Raw genomic sequence first — 20929 nt, 5'->3', positions numbered from 1 at the left:
TGCCAATGCAGCCTGACATTCAGAGCAAGACCACAAATTATAAACAGTTTCAGTAAATTGACTTGAGTGTCTTTGTTCCTCAGACATACATCTTTCTACCACTTACAAAGGCAGACAGCAGAACCTAACCACCAATGCGACTATAGCCAGGACTGGGAAAGGAAGTTATTGAAGCCTGGATTTCCTGCTTTTGCTTGTAGCCAAGAACTATGAGGCTTGTAGTGGTTTCAGGAACTGACTCATCTAATGATTCATGGATAAGATACTGCTTTTAATACGTTTCTGACCCTAAGACTCAGGAACTTGAAAACCAACCTGAACCTATGCTTCACTCTTATTTGCAAATGACTATTCACAGCAAAATAAACAGGAGGACAATGGTTAATGAAACAATGAAAACATCACACCAAGGGCAGGAAAAGCAGAATGTGGACGCCACATTTGAAGCCATGATCAAAAGCCTAATCTGTGGGCTGTGACTTGATAGCATCCAAACTTCCCAAAAGTGAATAACAGGTGTAATGAGGTTTATTTTTAGATATCATTCCCCTAGATGTAAAAATAGATTTAGCACAGCAATGTTTTAATTCAGGCGCATCTAGGGTTGTGACTCTAAATACCCAAGATGGAAAGCAGCATGTAGCTCTAAATTTAACTGCTACAGTTGCAAACCAGGGAAAGAGTTCAGGGTTAGCTGACCAATGAGTAATGGGTAATAAAGGACTCATGGTGGAACTCACTCTCTTAAATCATCCTCTACAGGAAGACTGCAACTCAGTATTTCCACCCATCCTCTGACCAGTCTTCTCTTTCCCCCCTCCACACACACGCACACACAGGCACATCAGTCCTGAAAAGCAAAACTCTCTAAAAGTGGAGTCAGAAGCTGGCACCTCTAGCTGCTCCCCGTAACAGCCTCATAGACTCATTCATCATCAAGAAAGCCCACTAGGGCTTCCCTGGTGGCGCAGTGGTTGGGAGTCTGCCTGCCGATGCAGGGGACACGGGTTCGTGCCCCGGTCTGGGAAGATCCCACATGCCGCGGAGCGGCTGGGCCCGTGAGCCATGGCCGCTGAGCCTGCGCGTCCGGAGCCTGTCCTCCGCAACGGGAGAGGCCACAACAGTGAGAGGCCCGCGTAACGCATAAAAAAAAAAAAAAAAAAAGAAAGCCCACTAGCGAAAAGTTTTCAAGCCTCCCTGGCCCACCAATCCTTGGGTTTTCCCTGCCCCTCCCCCTAGGGGCATTAAGAACAGGACCAGTTTCAGGGGTGGCTTTCAAACCGTTTACAGGTTTCAACACCAGTCCAGTCACACAGAGGGAAGGGGGAAAAGAAGACAAAAATGGCAGGGGGAGGGGGAGGGGGGCCGTGGGGGATGGAAGAAGCAGTAAGACCAGTTGACCAGGCAAGGCCAAAGTGCAAGGGCTGCCTGGCAGGCCCTGCCCAGCTGGGCTCCTCCAACAGATTTACTGACATGACGTCAGTGGCTCCAATCCAGCTTTTCTTTGGTAGCTTTTACCACTTGCCTCCCCTGTGTTAGGGAGCCACAGGACCATAAAGAATATTCCCGTTGTGAAACGAGTTTAACCTCGGGGCACAGAGGCCTGCCTGTAAATTATAGGGCTCCTCACCCTCTCTCTGTGCCCCTGGAGGAAGGGGAAGGGAATAAACCCCTACTCTACTGTACTTTTCTTAACACAGAGGAACCATTAAACGAAGCTTGCTGCCTTTAAAAAAAAGGGGCGGGGCGGTGGGAAGGGGTGTGGTGGGGATATTAAATGAGTATACAAAGTTTCACAGGACAGGATGCTGGTTAATTTCTCAGGGATGTCATGAATGATGATAATTTCAGTACAACTCACTCATTCTGTTGTGAGGCTGTGTTGGCTGGACTGTGAACGCATTCGGCTTTGTTTCACCAACAAAACAGAAAAGTATTACTGAAACTGAAACTTCAGGCCTGAATGGAACCTCTGAAGAGAGAGCACGGTAGATGTATTTAAAATGAGATTTTCTTTTGGCCCAAGTGCATATTCTGTGATGCACCAACAGGGGCATCAAACAATTTCCAAAAAGCAAAGACAGAAATTACTAAAAATAAGTCTAATAGGAGACTCATTAAACAAAAAACACTCATTTGAGACTTAAAGGCTTACTATTGTATTCCCACAACAGCAGAATAGCCGTGTTCCATCTAGGACTCCAGTGCATACAGCTGCCTAAAACTAGAGCTTTAAAATTTTTTAGCTTATAAAAATAATGTATTAGTGATAAATTCTTTAAATGAGTGAGAGATTAAATATATTCTATTTTAAACACTTTAGAAGAGAAAGGTACAAAACTTAATTCAACCAGTATTTATTCAAACACATGTGTGTAAATTGACCCCAACAATATCATCAAAATATAGCTTGCAGTCTGAATGGCTCAGAGTGGTAATAAGATAAGGAATCTCTCACCTTCCAGTTATTTAAACAAGGCACAGAACAAACCATCAGGGAGACAGGACTGAAAGCAATGATTAAAGTCTTCCGTGAAGCCTAAATTAATGTGAGCTTTGGCCTTCAAGATGAAGAGTCAAGCCATGAACTGTCCTGGGGGAATTCTTCAGTTTGGCCTTTTTCGTAGGGGAGAAAAGGACATGATGACAAGCACAAGAGTGGAAATGGCAGAATGAGAGCCAAAGGGGCCAAACATGAGACAAGTGTACAAGGAAAGTTTTTATCATGGACCAAAAAGTTGACATGGTAGGTGGGATCCATTTCTGAAGGGGGCGAGGGGTGTGTGACAGAGACCCTACCCAAGTTGTAGCTCTGAAATAGCATTTCCCACTAAAAGAAAACAAGCTCTGCAGAAATGGTTCATTCTAAATCCAAGAATACAAAAGACACAGGATAGCAAGGAAGCTGCTATCAATAAGGGTCACATCAAAAGGACACAGGAGCCAACTAAAGAAACTCCCACTGCCCAAAGATTGTACAATTTGAGCATCAATAGGAAGAGGAAACTACACAGAGTCAAAAACATTGGACAGAGCTTCCCTGGCAGCGCAGCAGTTGGGAGTACGCCTGCCAATGCAGGGGACACAGGTTCGTGCCCCGGTCTGGGAAGATCCCACATGCCGCGGAGCGGCTGGGCCCATGAGCCATGGCTGCTGAGCCTGTGCGTCCGGAGCCTGTGCTCCGCAGCGGGAGAGGCCGCAGCAATGAGAGGCCAGCGTACCGCCAAAAAAAAAAAAAATTCCGGCAATTTTAAATCCACGATTGCATAATGATATTCAAACAAACAAAAGAAACCACATACCTGCCTTTTCTGTACAACTATATGCCAGGTTAACCAAACAACTGATGATAGAAAGTTTCTATGAGTATTTTGCCTAATAAATGAAGTAAGAATGATAGGACTGGAATATGACCAGTTTACGAAGTCCATATGAAACAACAGATACAGGCAGAGATCATAAATCAGTGGCTAACACACAAAGAAAGAGACAACTGGACATCACGTGCCTCCTGGTGGATTGCTAGTTATGGAATATTCCTGCCTTAAAAAACAAAAAACATTAAACCTCAAACAGACCAAGCTTCTAGGTCTAAATTCCAATTAATAGGAGATACAGAGGATAGTGGAGCATGATAAATAGCACTAAGAGAATGCAACTGCAAAATCCAGAATGAGCAAAACTTGACAAGAGAAACAGGCTTTTATAAACACATCACCCGCAAGGGGGAATAAAGGAGGGAAGAGATCTTCAAAGAGTTTTAAGAAACAGAACAACCAAAGATAACCTTTGATCTTGTTTGGACCCTGATTTAAACAAACCAACTATGGAAAAACAGTGATGAGACAATCAAGGAAAACTAAAGAGCCACTAGATATTTTACATTAAGGAATTATTATTAAAATATTGGCATGATGATATTACAGTTGGTGTTTTTTAAAAAGTTATATTTTTTAAATACATACTAAACCTTTACAGATAAAATGGTATGGCATCTGGGATTGTTTCAAAATAATCTAGTGGAAAAGGAACCCGGGATTTAGAAGGAACAAGAATGGCCACGGGGTGATGATTGTTGCTAAGTCATGATGGTCCAGGCACGTTCACTGCCCTCTACTATACTGAACTTCTCATAATAAAAATTTTAAAAATCTAAAACAAATAAAAATAAGGCACTGCTCCTGTCCCCCTCCTTCAAAAAGACAGAAAGATGCTAAGAGAAGAGATACTTGGCACTCTAAGTCATGGCTACTGGGTGATGTAATAACAGCCGTAATTATAATCGGCAGATAACGTTAATGAGACACTCTGCCAGGCATCGTGCTAACCCTCACTATAACCCATGAGAAAGGCACTACTATGTCCATTTTACAGGTGAGAAACTGGGGTTCAAAAAAAATAAAGAGGTTGCCCAAGGTCAAACAGGTAAGTGGAAGAAACGTATGTAATTCCACAAATTCAAAAATGTAATGAGAATCAGGATGAGTTATGTCTTTGCAAAATAGTTACCGGAAGTGCCGGTAACTCCTTAAGTCAAGAGATCCGACGCTCTCCAACGTGAAAGACAGCAGAATCAAGAAGTGGTGCTTTGCTGATGACCATTTTTGGTGAAACCCAGGAAACTGAAGGGGCAGTCTCTTTAAGATCTCAAAGTGATAAAAGCAGAGGAGAAAGGGTGAAAAAAGTGGACGGCACGTGTGTGTGTCTGTGTGTGTGTGAAAATATGAAAGCAAAATGGAAATTGTCTGAAGAGTGAAAAACAACAGAGCAGGAAATCCAGCAAGAAGGGAAGCTGGAAAAAAGCTTAAAACTAAATCCAAAGGAGGAAGATGGAAAAGCAAATAAATGAGCTCCTGTCAGACTGGTCCATTCTGGTTAGGACAAAACCCTCAGGATCTTGGACAGAGAACTGGAGGACAGAGGAAGCAGGAGACTTCAGAATGGGTTGGGGCAACCAATGGAGAAGCTCACTGTGGGCCATTCGCCATACTCCATCATATTTTACTTATTCTTTTTATTTTCATTTTTCAGATAAGGAGACAGAGGCCCAGAGAGACTAAATAATTTTCCCCAAGAGCTCTCAGCCAATAAGCAGAACTGGGACTGGAACCTGGGTCTGACTTCAAAGCCATGCTTTTATATTTGCTTAATATATATAGCACTAGAGAGATCTACACAACATTAGGGCAACACCAAAATGGCCAACAGCAGAGGTACCCAAAAGGCACAGGGAAATATATGACAACTCTAAGAAGGGGGCAAACCAGTACAGGGAAGGAGGGGAAGACAGGAGAACAAGTCCTAGAAACTGGCCATCAGTGCCCCAGCCCCTTTTGGCCCAGAGTCAGCAGAAATAGGTGAACCAGAGTAAGACAGTATCAACTATCCCACAACCTTCCACTAAAAACCAACCATGACATCAAAGATGGGTAGCAACCCCATTAGCAATCCCATTTCAAAGTCCCTGCTGTCTATTTCAGAGACCTGATTAAGGGCTCTGAAGAAAGCAGTTAACTCCCTTTTCTCTTCTGTCCCTGCCACTGTCCATCACACATCACTGCCTAAAACATATTTCCAGCTGGTCACCTGGGTGGGGAGGGGAGAAATTCACCCCATCTCCCTAGTTCCCAAGTACTCCCAAAGGTCATCTACCTAAAAACCCTACCCCCAACATGAAGGCATTTCCATATCCAGGCCTTCCGGGTGGTAAAGGGGGCTAACTTACTCTGCCTGCAGGCCAACAAGAGCACATTCCAAAGGAAAACCAGATAAACTGGCAGGTCCAGTTCCAGGCTTCCAAACCAGATCAGCTTCTTGCCAGAGCCCCCAACCCAACTATAGAGCATTTTAGATCAACCCAGCCCCCAGATAGCCTCTCATTTTCATATAACCAGTCTGAGAGGTGAGGCGTTCTGGGTCCCCACAGTCTTTGAAGCCTGACACCAAAGTGGGGAGGTGAATCTTGCCCCCTCTCAAGAAGATGAACGACTAGGGTGGGGCAGTTCCCCTAGGAAAGGCTTGAGTGGGTCACACCTAACATCTTAGGACCTTAGCCACAGGTTTGTTTTGAAAATAGAGTAAAATGGGCCACCAAGAACACAAAACAAAATAAAGTATTAAGTAGTCTGTCTTTTCTGCACAAATACACCAAAAGAGGGGAAGTTTACCTTTGTTTCAATGTCACAATCTAAACACCATTCAAATGCCACAGGTGACTTAATATGCAGTCTTTTTCAGCCTGGCAGCCGTGAAGTCACACAGATCTAGGAACTGGCTTCAAATTTTGGTCCCCATTGCACTGGCTGTGTGACCTTGGGCAGGTTACTAAACCTCTCTGAGATTCACTTTCTTCAACCACAAATAAAGCTCTCAGGTTTAAATTAAGGTAATGCTGAAGAATGGGCTTAAGACAGAACCTGGCCTGTCAGCCTTCCTTTCTTATCCAAATTCTCCAAGGGTGGCCTGGGAATTAGCACAACTGAGAGAAGAGGTATGGAATAGACTCAGCAGTATTGCTCCTCCTCCATAAAAGGGAAGGGAGTGTGGGGTTGTGGACGGGATGACTCAGATAACAACACTGCTCCAGGACCTTTTGGCCTAAGGCTCTCACATTTTATCTCTTTAATCTAAAGCTCGGCTCAAAAGCAGGCTGGATCATCTTCCCAGAAAGGGAAAGCAAAGATTTTCAAGTGACTTGCCCAAGGTCACAGGGAGAGCCAAGACCAAGGGCTATCCAACCCACACAGCTGGAAGTGGAGGGACCAAGACCCCAGCCCTGGGAAGACCCTCAAATGCCTTCTCCCAGTGAACCACCCCAACAAGGAAATAGTTCTCCCAATTCTCAACAGCAAAGGCCAGAAGCCATTCTTTCAAACTGAACACCTGCCCAAGTTACTGCCTAGAGCACATGATAAAATAACTAAATGAATAGTGTTGTTAAGAGAACCACCTGGAATTGAGCAGTGTCATTACAATTATTTTTGGTTTTAGGCAAAGTACTTAAATTTCTAAGATTCCACTCCATTTTCCCTCTGTATCCACAGGTTCCAAATCCACATTCAACCAACCTCGAATCGAAACTATCTGAGAAAAAAAAAAATTTCCAGGAAGTTCAAAAAAACCAAAACGTGAATATGCCACAAGCTGGTAACTATTTACATTTAGTATTTACACCGTATTTACAACTATTCACGTGGCATTTACATTGTATTAGGTATTATAAGTAATCTATACAGATAATTTAAAGTATACTGGAGGATGTGTGTAAGTTATATACAAATACTACACCGTTTTACATAAGGGACTTGAGCATCCGAGGATATGGGTATCTGCAGAGGTCCTGGAACCAATCCCCTGTGGATACTGGGTCCGGGTCCAGTGTATTTCGGCACATCATAGGACATCATTACAGTCTCCCAAACAACAAAGATAAGCAAGTTTGAAACTAAGAATGTCAAGAGAGCCAAAACTACAGGTTTTAAAATCTGTAATCTGAAATCCCCAGATTTCACACAGTACAAAGCTTTCACAATTCCACTGGGAAAAACTTCTAAATTGAACTTTGCAAGTCCGAAAGGAAATGAACCAGTGCTGAATCATTCCCATGAATGATGAGACACTTTTTTTTAATTCGTTATGAATTGATCCACAGAATAGCAGAGGGTTTGAAACAATTTGGTTGAAACTAGCACAGGTTTATAGGAAAAGTTGTTCTCTGAAACTCCCCTCTACTGAAGCTCAGAAACAGCCTGGGACGCTCCAAGAATAACACTGTTATGAGCTCAATATCAGGGTACCTCAAAAGTCTCCTGCTTGAGATTTTTCTCTCTATCCTGCTTAATTAAAGAGTCAGACAGTTTCCTCAACAGTTCCTATTCGTAGGATGACCATATCACTTATCTTCCAAACTGGGACATTTTGACAGTAAAAGAGAGCACGATTAAGGGCTGCGCCACAAGCAGCCCAAACCAGGACTGCACCAGGCCAGAAGTTACACAGCCACAAGGAATGGTAGAGAACAATCCTTTAGAAATACAAGTGGATAAAAACTACCACAAACAGTTATTATGAGGAAGACAGTGTGCATCTGGTAGGAGGACCCAGCAATAAATTAAAAGTTAAAATTAAGAAAAAAATGGGCAGGGGGGAGGGAGACGCAAGAGGGAGGGCATATGGGGATATATGTATATGTACAGCTGATTCACTTTGTTATACAGCAGAAACTAACATACCATTGTGAAGCAATTATACTCCAATAACGATGTTTTAAAAAAAGAAAAAAGAAGAAAATGGGCAGAGTAGAACCTGAAACTCGAGGTATAAATTAACCTATGCTGGGTTCAACTTTTCCCCATCTTAAATCAACTTAAATCAGATTCGATACTTAACTTGTGGCCTCACGTGCCTTCCAGGTCTCCCTCCCTCGTGATCTCCTAGTTTATTTATCTTTTATGATTTAGTTCACAGGCTGTTTAAAGTGTAAGCCATACGGGCGGTTAACATAGTCAACGTTTATCATTAAGGAGCAGGTCATCCCACATTACTGAAGTTATTCTTTCTTAAGTAAAAAAACCTTCCACTGTAGATACTTCTAATGGATACCTTTAGGCTCTGCACTAAAACCAGTAAACTAGCAGAGATGTAAACCCTTATTATTAGGTCATTGCTCTGAATATCAATCTTAAATCACTTGACCAGCAAAACAAATGTACCACCATGTGAGGAGTGCTGGGAGTACCGTGCTTCATCTTTTCCTATGAGATATAATTCACATACCCTTTTAAAAGTATAATTCAGTGACTTTTAGTAGATTCACAGGTTGTAAACCATTTTTTTTAAATCTACCTTTCTCCCCTCTTCAACTATCAGTCTGCCTGCCTCTAAAAGCCTTTATTTCCCAACTAGTCTACTCATCTCTCTTAACAATTTTTAACCTCAATTTTTAATTTAAACTAGGAAACCAGATTAACACACAGTTCTATATACCCTGGTTAAGAAGACATGAGCAAAAATGCAGGTGGTCCTCAGCCTAGGCTCACACAAAGCAGTCTTAACTGCTCAAACCAGTCACTGGGAGTGGCCCCGCTCTGAAAACACTGAAAACACGGGGACATGAACACACCCTGAAGTGTACCTGGGTGTCAAGTGGAGCAAGACCAGCCTAGGGCCTCTGGCTTTGAAAACACAGGTTTCTACCCACCAGCATCCAGAAAGGATTCAGCTCATCTGGCCAGGAAGTACCTCAGTACTAACCCAACTTAGACACTCACCTGGGACTAACATTCTCTTAAAATATGCAAATATACTGGCAGAGGGATGGTCTGCCATTCACACATGAGTGTGAATTATTATTTGAATTATATTTAAGGCCCAGAGAAAGGAATCTGATGAGAGGGGCAGAGATTTAACTCCAGAGCTTGGAGTACTTGGAGGAATAGGATAAGTCTGACAGCAGTCACACCTGCAGCTCTAGCCTACTGAGCTAGCTCTTATCTACATATATCACAGCCCTTCAAAGTGGGTAACACACCAGCCCATTTTCCAGATGAGGAAACTGAGGGCACAGAGAAGTTAAGCAGTCTGCCTCTAAACAGGTTAAGAGGTGCAATTAGGCCAGCAAATGTATGGGGAGGTACCTCTCTGCCTCTTGTTCTCTTACACCCAGAGTTGGTGCCCTCAGAACTCCAGCAGGGATTCCTCAATAATGGCTTTACCAACAGGTCCAGGGCCTTGAGCATAGCTTCTCTATGAAAAGATGAGTTCCATACAAACACCTTGGAAAAGAACTTTCAGAACCCAATCCCAAAGTTGGGAGAGTGGCTTCCAAGCAAGAACCTAAGGAAGACATTTCCTTTCGAGTTGATATAGGTGCACCATGCTACCCATCTTTGGAAGCATTCCCATTTAACTGGTATTACCATTTGGCAAGGAATGGCCTCAGATATTGCGTATTTACTGATGGATTTCCTCTACTTTATGAATCGGGGAAGTGTGGTTCAAAGAGATAAATGGTCTAGGACTTTATGGGATGCCTCACCTCTCCTGGATTTCAATCATTCGCCCGAGACCATAAGTCTGGCTCTTCTTAGCAACTGCTTCAGCCTCGGGTGTTCTTCGAGAGTCAACGTCCAGGCTGACCTGGCAGGAACTCCAGGGAGACCTGGTGTACAACACAGCACATGAAGCTGCTGTTTGCTGAGCATGCATTATGTGCCGGGCACACAGGAGGCATTCTATTAAAATGTACAGATGGGGACACAGAGGCTCAGAGAGGAAGTAATTTGTCCAAGGGTACAGAACAAGTGTGGCTGCGCCAAGAGTCCCACTGAGGTGTGTCCAACTCCAAACCTGTGCTTTTAAACCTATGTTATTATCCTGCCTTTTTCCAAACCAGAATCAGGAAGCTTCCAGCTCCCCACAACCAGACCCCTCCCTCCCTTCTGCTTCTTTCATTAACTGTTCATAGCCAAGTTTTAGATCTATACTGGCTCACGACTGGCAATGAAACTTCTTTATTAGTATTTTAGGGTTGAGTTCATTACTCTGGAGAGTATTTAGGGGGTGGGGGAGATGTTTGTTTGTTTATTTAACAACTTAGTCCCACTCTAATCCCAAAATGGCATCTGGCCAAAAAAATAAAATTAAAAAAAAAAAACGCTTTCCCTTCAAGGCCCAATTCCAACATCACTTCCTCTACAAAGGTTTCTTTAGTCTCCACCACTGGGAAACACAACTCTGGATATATCATGAGCACTTACTCCACTGGATTTTTTTTCCCCTTTATTCTGATATTACCTAAGAAAATGTATGTTCCTGAAAACTACAAATGTGTAAAAATGAAAGCCCCTCCCCTTCCCAATCCACTCCCTCAAAGCAACCCATCAATGATGTATAATCTCCCAGATCCTTTTGGAAAGAGATACAAACATATTTCATCAACATTTCATCAACTCTAAGACACCAGTGATTGTTAAATGCAGTATAACTTTATTTCTAAGAAATACTGTTGCAAAACACGTTGCCAGAGCACAGCCTTATCACTTAGAAACTGTATTTTATAAATATTGAAACTTTATCATATGTCAATCTTATGCAGATATAAAAAGGAAACTATATAAGCAAACAAAAGTGGGTAAGATATACTAAAACAACTTCTCAGAGAGATCAACATCCATGCTTTTCCACACAGTACTGCCCTCTGTGTCAATAAGAGCACTGGCGACATCAAATACATTCTTAGGAATGCTTAGCGCCTGACGCTGGAATTTTCTTCCTCTCCACTGCATTTGTTCTGCAGGCTGTGATGAGTGTACGCAAGCACATCATGGGTCATGACCACCACCTGGCCAGCCATGATTGCAGGACACATCCTAATTTCGAAATGTTCAAATATGGGGGAAAAAAACTGCACCTTGGAACTCATGAAATATGAAAAACACAGCTTCCCCACTGGATTGTGATGATCTCTTTAATCTCTTCACATGCCTGTTTCCCTTGCTAAATTGGAAACTCTGCAGGGGTGTTTTACTGATGGCCATTCATTGACCACCCTTGGCTGATCACCAAATCCCTGGCACACAGTAACCCCAGAAAATGTTTCAATGTAGCACTTCTAGGCAAAACTGGGAGCCCCTAGATTTCAAAGTGCCTAAGGTGGAAGGAAGAGAGAAGAAAGGAAAGAATAAAAAGCCGAGTATGGTTTATCAGCAGCAAAACCACGCTCACCTCTGGGATGCTGTCACGATCACCCTTCCTATGCCCTCACTCTGCAATATCAAGGTGCACCACGAGAGACCCTCTATGAACAGCCCCACTACTCAAAAATGAAAACTACCTCTGCAAACAGCCAGGCAAGAATTAGTCCTCAAACTCCTTGCCAGGGAGCCTGAGGCTCACCTCTATAATCACATCTGGAAACAACTGCTACCTTCCCAAGGGATAACAGATGTGTGCTGAGCACGGAGAAGGCGGTAATGCTCATTGTATTGCTTTTCCTGCGCATTTTTGTGTAGCCATATCTTTAAAACCAACCAAAAAGATCTTAGTGAATTCCATAAACAGTCAGTATATGCTCCTAGGTACATCACCTCACAGATACAGGAAAAATCTAGAGTTAGGAGGCAAACTTAGCCTGATTCCATCTGAGGATAAAAGTTAGAATACCTAGAGTAATAATTCCCAATCAGAGGTGGACACCACTCTGGGGTCTCTTAGAAATACAGAAACACTACACCTATCCCAGCCCTCCTAAGGCTCCAGGGCTGATACCCAGTCTGTGGAAAGCTCCATGGAGGCTGTGGTGCACATGCTCAGGCGGGAATCACTGGTGAGGCAGAGACTCTCTAGGACAGGCGTGGAAAGAGGCTGCCCTGGGTTTGCGTCAGAACCATCCTGCATTAGCCATGTAAACAGACCTGTGTAGCAAGAATTAGAAACCCCAAATTCAAAAGGCGGGAGGCCTGGAAAGGAGACTGAGAATGTGCAGAGAGGCTGGGTGGGGAAAGGGACAGACAGTCTTACCCTGGCTTCCCCAGTGCCTGGCACACATCAGGGACACAAATGTTTGCTAAATGAGATTCACATGGCTGATAAGCACATGGGCATGCACATGATGAAATTTCCACTAATCCACCTACTATGTGCAGAATCCCTGAAATGGCCCCAGCAACTCAAGGCAGGAGTCCCCCAGTCGATTTACCAGTGGCAGAGATTTTAGTTTTGCTTCAGCTTCACTGAACATCTGAGTAGGTGTTCTAGAAGCATTTCCCTCTCTAAGAATTCCTAGTCATAAAGGAAGCTGCTTTTTGCCTCCGAATACTTCCTCTGATTTTCAGTTACATAGATATTAATCATTTTTGCACTTGATGAAAGGTGGAAGAAAATTAGGGAGGTATTTTTAATGCACAACAAAACTAGAAACATTTTATCAAAATAAGAACCATATTGGTCTTATCCTCCCAGTATTTAGAACAAAAGCAAATTTTGAATTATGGGAATTTCTTGGCTCTGCCAGTATGAAACGCTATTAAATAGCTTGTTTTCTGCTTTTCTGTCAATGGAAATACCTGATGAGATCTTCTAAGCATTCCAGATTTCAAGACGGGGTTGAAGGTTCCCTCAGCTGATATAGCTCTTTCTAACTCTTACCAACCACCATTGTCTCCCAAAAGCTTTGAAATGAAAAGGAGAAAGGGCTGAAAGAGATTCCACCAAAGGAAGCATCGGCTCCCAGAGGTTTCAATAGTTTCGGAATCAGCCCCCAAGATAGCCCCAGCCACAGTGATGGGTGATCTGAAAATGAAGCATATCAAAATGCTATTGATGAGCTAAATTACCAGACAGCTTATCTGAGGCCCACATCCGCCATATGGTGCCCCAACTTCTGCCGCCTGTTGCTGCCACAACAATAGGCACGCCTACCCAGAAAGCACCATTGGACAGAAACCCAGCAGCAGCGGCATGTGGGGTGGCTACTATGTTTACATTTTATATTGTGCTATTAGCTGTGAGCCTCCCCCTATCCCAGGAGTGACTTGAAACATACACACATTCAATGTCAAAGACCTGTGTTACCTGCAGGACACATGCGTGCACGCCGCATGTGTGCACGTGTGTGGTATACATCAGGTGAACAGAGAGAAAACCAGATGTCAACTTCAGAAACGGAGCTGTCTGGTTGGGGGGAGGGCGAGCCAGGCCAGCTCCCAGCTAGAGCTGCAAGCAGACAATGCTCTTTTCTCAAAACACTTGGGCAGGCGGGCCTCGGGGAGTGGCTATTTAAAACACTTGGCTCCTTTTATTTCACCACCAGGGAAGTGAATTCGGACTCTCAAGTGCCAGAGCAAATGAAGTCATTTGGTTTCCGCGGGCAGAAGTCTGCATTTTAGCAGAAGTCAGACTGGACAAAAGTCGGAAGGTCCAGCTGAAGATGTTCTTTCTTCCAATTAAAACTGATTCCACAGAGGATTTGGTGCCTGGGCTTCACTAACTTTTTCTTTTTCTTTTTTTTTTTGAAAAGACACTAAGGTCACAGAAAATGTAAAGGACACTGGAATGAATGCTGTCAAAGATGACTCCCTTTACAAAATGCCATTCTAAAGTCTTGGGTGGTATAAAAGATTAACAGTGATTTTTGGCAAATGAATTCATAAGATTTCTGCATTTCTTTCTCTCTACTCTCTCAAAACAGGTTCCTATCTTTGCAGAGATTATATCATTGATGGTAACAGAATATCTATTTAGTTTACTATCAGGGGAAAGACACTGGTTTTCAAAGAGAACTCGACAACACATAGCATCTGGTTATGAAAAAAAGCACAAGATGCAGGTTTGGATACACTACAAAGCAAAAAAAAAAAAAGCCTCTTTCCTAATATTCAGATCTAATTAACTATTACAGAAAGCCACTCATTTCATCCCCCCAATTAACCACACCTAAGCAGACAACATTCTTGGATGAACTTTTCAAATTTTCTTAAACATTCTCAGTTAAAATAAAAAAAAAAAATCTCCTTTCAAGTTAAATTGAGATTGCACTTGAACTCCATCCAAGAGCAGAGCTGAACTGAATTATGATAATTAGAAAGCTGTGCTTATAAAAAAGCAGCACAGTTCATGCATTTCTTTTAAAAGTTCATGCCAGAGAATATAAGTTCAATATGTTCTCACATAATTAACATTTCCCACCATTAGCAGCAGTTTTTCAGTTTATATGTAAAAACAACAGCACTCGCCATTGTTGTATCTACCCCCGCCAATAATGTTTCAGTCACTTTACACGTACATCTAAACCTGTCAGATGCCTCAAAGCAACCAGAATTTCCCAATGGAGACAATGGTGGTGCTTAACTTGTTCATCAATAAACTGGCTTTTTCTTTTAAACCCCTTTTCCAATGCTGGGCCCTGCTCCTCATACTAAAACCATTCATGAAATCCTAGGACACAGCCTTAAAAACTAACGTGAAAAGGGCAGGAAGCATTGCATCAGGATAGTTAATACTGGGGGGTTAGCGGCAAAATACAGCCAGGATAGAGCCTTCCTCCCTGGGCCTGCCACAAAAGTAGAAAAGACGGCCTCTTAGGAACTCCCCCCACCCCTTATCCAATCAGAAGAGAGACCAGTGGTTTCACAGTTAGCCAGGCAGGACTCCCAGACTATGGAAAGTATTTTCAGAGAATCCTCCCAACCATGCAAAAAGCCAGTGGACAAAAGGAGAACTTAAGAGCTGAAAGCGACCCACCCAGTAAGAAACACTCCTGAAAACCCATTTGCTTTGACTAAAATAAATACACATTTCAAAATTCTCTTATGCTGCACCACTACAAAGCCCGAATGTATCTGAAGAAATGGCTGGATTTCCACTCTGAGTTCAAACAAGGGAGAGTGTCGAGGAAGCTTATGATGACAATCTTACACATTGAAAACTCTCAACTGCCCACAGCTTTGAAACAAATTATAAAAACCCATGCAGAAACACTCCAAATGGGCTTCCCTGGTGGCACAGAGGTTAAGAATCCACGGGACAATGCAGGGGACACGGGTTCAAGCCCTGGTCCAGGAAGATCCCACATGCCGTGGAGCAACTAAGCCCGTGTGCCAAAACTACTGAGCCTGCGCTCTAGAGCCAATGAGCCACAACTACTGAGCCCACGTGCGGCAACTACTGAGCCCACGCGCCTGGAGCCCGTGCTCCACGACAAGAGAAGCCACTGCAACGAGAAGCCCGCGCACCGCAACGGAGAGTAGCCCTGCTCCCCGCAACTAGAGAAAGCCCGCGCGCAGCAAGAAAGACCCAACACAGCCAAAAAATAAATAAAAATTTAAAAAAAAAACAAGAAAAAAACACTCCAAGTATTTAGATCCAAATATTCTAGCATTCCACAAACTACCCCAGAAGAGTAAAGGCCCCAAACTTCCCTGATTTCAGAAGTATTCAGTAATTGCGATACAAGGGGGTCGAAATTAGTATTTGTCAATAAGCCCAACCCTGAAACATTAAGTGCTTAGGATGGACCTGAATTACTTGATTTTATCACCTTCGTGAACAAGAAAATAAAATATATCACTGATACTGTTCAAACATGACTTGGGATCTAACTTAAGCACCACAGTGTAATCTGTGGCTTCTACAGATAAAATAAGAAAAAGCGCCACGCAGCTGTAAGAGATTACTCCAGTCATCGGTCAGTCCCCAATAGCCCAGCAGCACAGCCTGAGTCTGTCAAAGCTTACAATATACTTTTCTTGCCGAGTTCAGAAGTAGGCCATTAGCACTCTGCAGTTCCAATCTCTGAACTCGAAAGAGGAAGCTGTAATGCCCGCATTTATCAACAAAAAGGTGGGCTCTGATTTCCTTGCAATTCTACAGAGAAAGCTGGACATTTGCTTGGGCCAGTATTCTTCAGTCTTTGGAAAAAAACCAAAAAGTTTTATCACTAAACAGATCCAACTTCTAAGCACAGCTTTCAATCCACAATATTTTTCTCTCCTTTCGCAATCTCTTTATTTGAAACAAGATAAAATGCCTAAAATACAAGCTTAAAAGTGTTATCTACCTACTGTCTGTATGTGAGCACGGTCATTTTACATACATGGGATCATACACACAGTTATTTGCACCAACCTTTGGAGTGATAAGACACTACAATTATCATTTGCAGGCAATATAATTATGCTCACAATTAACACATAATAACACAAGAGATTAGAGAGACGAGTAACCCCACAGATGCACGAACTCTTGTCCCACCGCCATGTATGACAGGTCAATCCATTTCAGAAGCAAGAAACCTTAAAATATTGTTAACGGCACAGCTCATTCCTCCAAAGGCCTATCTAACATTTGGGATCTACATTCTCGAACTGTCGAACTGTCACATTTTTCTACTGAAAATGTGACAACAAATATGATCTAGATCCCCATATCAATACAAGTATATTCCACCAAATTTTCGCATTAAAAAATACCCTCTTATACTTGCTGTCCTGTATTGTCAGAGCCAGCAAAATTCAAAATTGTTCATAAATGACTGTTACTCAAGCAGCAAAAAACCCGAACATTTTTTTCCTTATGACTTGCTTGTCCTTTTTCCAAAAAAAAAGTGGGGGTACCAGTGCCCAAAGTTGAGTATGTGAATATAGAATTCTTTCTATATAAAGCAAAAGAGGGGGAGGGACAGAGAAGAAAAAAGGAGGAAGCTGACTTTCCCCAGGCTGCCCCCCAACCCCCTACCACCAGCAGCCCTTACATATAATTAATTTGCTGCTGGGGCCTAGGCACACACAGCACCACAATGCCAGGAAGCACCTCTTGGTGAGAAATTCAGTTCAGTCTGGCTCATAAGTTAGCGTGTCCTCCTTCTTTAAATTAAATTTCATTAAGTATATGCCATGGTGAGTCCTGGTTTATGTTTTGGGAAAAGAAGAAGAAAAAAATCCCCCAATAATCTCTCTCAGGCATGTTTCCTGGATGGAGTTCTATTTGTTACTTTATAAAACATCACACAGAGGAGAAACCTACACAAAAATTCTTTCCTTTAATAGTTTTTTACTCTTACTGTCAAGGCAAAGTGTCACACTGGTTTTATTTCAAACTTGTAAAAAGAGAGAGAGAGACAGAGACAGAGAGAGAGAGAGGGAGAGAGAGAGAAAGAAAGAAAGAGAGAAAGAGAGAAGGAAGGAAGGAAGGGAGGAAGGAAAGGTAGTCTGATATTCTCCTAAAACTGCAAATCAAATAATACTTAATCATTAACGTAAAAATAAAATGGTCTACATGGGCATTTTTATACCATCGGCAAGAACCAGTAATGGATGCAGCTTATCAGCTCATTCTTTTACACCAACAACAAATAAAAGAATTGTAAACTCTGTTTAAAACCTGAAACCTGAGAGTCCAACACAGAATTGCACATAGAAATAAATACTAAACAAAAATATCTGTGACCATTTATGGGAATAGTGAGATTAGAAAAATAAGCCTTTCCCCTAAAAAACAATCAACAATTCAAAACCTCACTGTTGACAAAGGTTCAACTAATCCATTTGTCTTTCCTGAGTCACTTTGTAATTGATTCTACTATTTCCATCTAAAAAGGAAAGATTCTTACCAAAGTTGGATCTAAGTCTGGCCCTTACAAGCATTCAGATGTACTTGGGGCTCAAAGATCCTGCTATTTACAGAAAGGCACAAATCCAATAGTGAAAGGATGAAGCACTTGGCACAGCCTGAGGTCTGTTCCCCAAACCACCTCACAGTACCCTGGCAGACAAGCCCCCACGCATAAAACACCAGCCAAAATTCACTGCAAGCTTTAGAGAACAGAGCTCACTCCCTGCTCGGACAACGCAGTGGGATCACTTCTTCCAGAAGGGATCTGTCTATTCAGGTAACCACCTGCAGGCACCCAGCACACCCCAAGCATCAGACCACCTAAACTTCCAGAAACAATCAAGGTAAAGGGTAGGGAGGAAGAAACACGTGGTTGTCCAGAACTGACAGTGTTCTACTCATTTGCAATATCTGTAGCATTTTTAATACATATATTTTTTAAACTATAATATTTTGAAATCTGATAGGTTTTGCAGACCTTTCTGTGCCAGGACCTGGGCTTCCTCCAAAGCACTGTTTTTAAAACACGGCCTTTTTACATTACCCGCTCCTGGAACATCATCTGTCTCTAAGTTTCCAGTGCTTACTGAGGTCAATTTTCATTTCTGCAAATCACAGGCAGCCACTTGCTTCTGAGAAGTTAACAAGCCTCCTGAGAAATGCTGGTGGCTGGTATTTCATTGTTTCATAAATATTTTTATACAGTGACATTCAACTTTAAATAAATCTTTAAAAAGACAATTAAAAAGCGAAGAAAATTATGATCTGGATTTTATTTATTTTCGTGGGAGAAAAAGAAGGGAGGTGTGAGCCCCTCCACTGTTTCCAACTCATTTAAAATGTTGCTTCGGTTTAAAAAAAAATAAAAACACATTAAAAGAAAAAAAGGAAACTCATAGAAGTTGTACTTTCTTTAAAGCGGGCCTCTGGACTTTAGAACAAAACATGTTGCTGCTATGAACAAAGAGCAGAAATGCACCCTGATTTTCTCCCCTCCTGGGGATCATTTCTCTTCCAATAAACAAACGAATCCCCCAGTATTTCCTACCGAAGGGAAGTTTTCCAGGGAGACTCTCCTCCAGGGTTTGGTGGTAACTGCGACTCAGTCTTTTTTGGACACAATGTTTCTGCTGACTCCTGAAAATTTTCCACTTGAATGTGCAATGAAGCAGCGGCGGCGGCAGCAACAGTCCTGGAGAAGCGGCAAAGACGACCGTGCCTCCTTTCATCTTTGAGAAGAAGGAGCGAAACCCCGCCAGCAGCACAAGTCGGCGCAGCCCCCAGGCCGGCCTCGGGGGGCCCAGGCGCCTGGGGCGGCTGGGGAGGCGCGGTGGGGGGATCGGGCCGGCTTCGGGCTCCCTGGAGGCGCCGGCGGCTCTCCCAGCCCGCGCTAGCTCCTAACTTCTGACTTACCCGAGAAAAACGTGGAAACTGCCCGAGGGTGTGTGCGTGTGCGCGCTGGCAGGCAGACGGGCGCGAGAGGGGGGCGCGGGGGGCGCGGCCGGCCTGGCGCCTCCAGGGCCGCCTGTTGCCGCGCGGGCTCCGCAGCGCGCGGCCCAACTTGGCGTCCCGGCAACTCCCGCGGCGGCGCCCGGCCGCTCACCTTGAAGGGGCGCGGGGAGGCGGGCGCAGGGGCCCGGCCCCGGCCCTCCGCGTGCCCACCCGCCCGCCGCACACAAAGCAGAGTCCGGAGAGAGAGAGCGGCCCGTGCCGTACGCCGCGGGCCCCCAGCCCCCGGCGCCCCGCGCGCCCCCCGCACCCAGCATCAGCCCCGCGCGCCAACTTACCTCGGCGAAGGGAGCTGCCGCAGCGCCCGGCGAGTCCGAGGCAAACTTCGGCGCCGCTTCCCCCGCCTTCAGCTCGGAGCCCGGCTCCCGGTCCCCGGGCTGGGCCACCCCCCCCCCCCCCGCCGCCTAGCACTGCTCCTGCCCCGGGGCCGGCTGGACGTACTGGGCTGCTGCCCGTGGCTCCGGGCAAAGGTGGACGGGGTGGGGGGACTTCACTGCATGGCCTGTCCCCGGACGCGGCCGCCCCGAGCCCGGGCCCCGCCGCGCGGACTGGCCCTCAGGGTGGAAGCGAGTCTGCAAAGTGCTTGGTGGGCGCCCGCGGCGGGCGGCGGGGCCGCGGCGGCGGCTGCAGAGGCTCGGCTCGGCTCGGGCGGCGCGGCACGGCGCGAGCGATGCTAAGAATGCTCGGAATGAGGACAGGAATGAAATGAACGCCAGGACCGAACTCGCTCCGGAGGGGTGGGGCCTCGGTGACGTCATGCGGCCTGCCGCCCGGGGCCGGGGGCGGGGCCTGCCGCCGCCGGTGACGTCATGGGGATTCGGGGCGGGCCCGGCTCGGCAGCCTAGCCGTTGGGGCGCGCGCGGGCTCCCTCAGGAGGGGCGGCGGGGCGGAGTCTCGCGCCCACGGGGGAGCGGGGAGCGCGCGGGAGCCGCCCTGCCCCTTCCCGGCGCGGGCTCCGGGCTTTGTCCCTAGCTGGGCGGGGCGGACCGGGGGGAGGGCGCCTCTGAGGAGCCTACGCAGCGCGAAGAACTCTGGAATCCTGGGTTCCTTCCTTGGGGCGGGCGCCGAGGCCGGAGATGCGCGCGCCGCTCCTGCCCTGCCTCAGTTTCCCTGTCCCGGGACGCGGAAGCTCGGGCGGCCGCTTGGAGCGCTCCTGGACTCGGAGGAAGTCTGCAAGTGTGGGGAAGAGAAGTTTCTCTTCTGGAAATTCACGTAGTTGTTCACAAGCGCGGTGGACGCCTTCCCGGGGCCGGATTCCCAGCCTGCCAAGTCTTCCCCTCTTTTTCAGTTTATAAAAGTTCAGGGCTCTCAT

General features: G+C 44.9%; 1 protein-coding gene across 5 annotated transcripts in view; it reads right to left on the bottom strand.

Moving 5' to 3' along the window:
* Window positions 1-20306, bottom strand: part of TEAD1 (TEA domain transcription factor 1) — a 264526-nt gene extending 244220 nt beyond the window's left edge. The window contains exon 1 of one of the 5 annotated variants that reach the window (XM_032639100.1): window positions 19896-20306. The gene's annotated coding sequence lies outside the window, so the exon portion shown is untranslated. Of the gene's footprint in view, window positions 1-19156; window positions 19539-19895 lie in introns of those variants that run through there. The other 4 variants (XM_032639095.1, XM_032639099.1, XM_032639092.1 and 1 more) reach the window with 4 other exon arrangements.
* Window positions 20307-20929: the final 623 nt, after the last annotated feature.

This window comes from Phocoena sinus, chromosome 8, assembly GCF_008692025.1.
Source record: "Phocoena sinus isolate mPhoSin1 chromosome 8, mPhoSin1.pri, whole genome shotgun sequence".
NCBI lineage: Eukaryota > Metazoa > Chordata > Mammalia > Artiodactyla > Phocoenidae > Phocoena > Phocoena sinus.
Note: the sequence above shows the minus strand (reverse complement) of the source record. Positions and strands in the feature narration are given on the sequence as shown.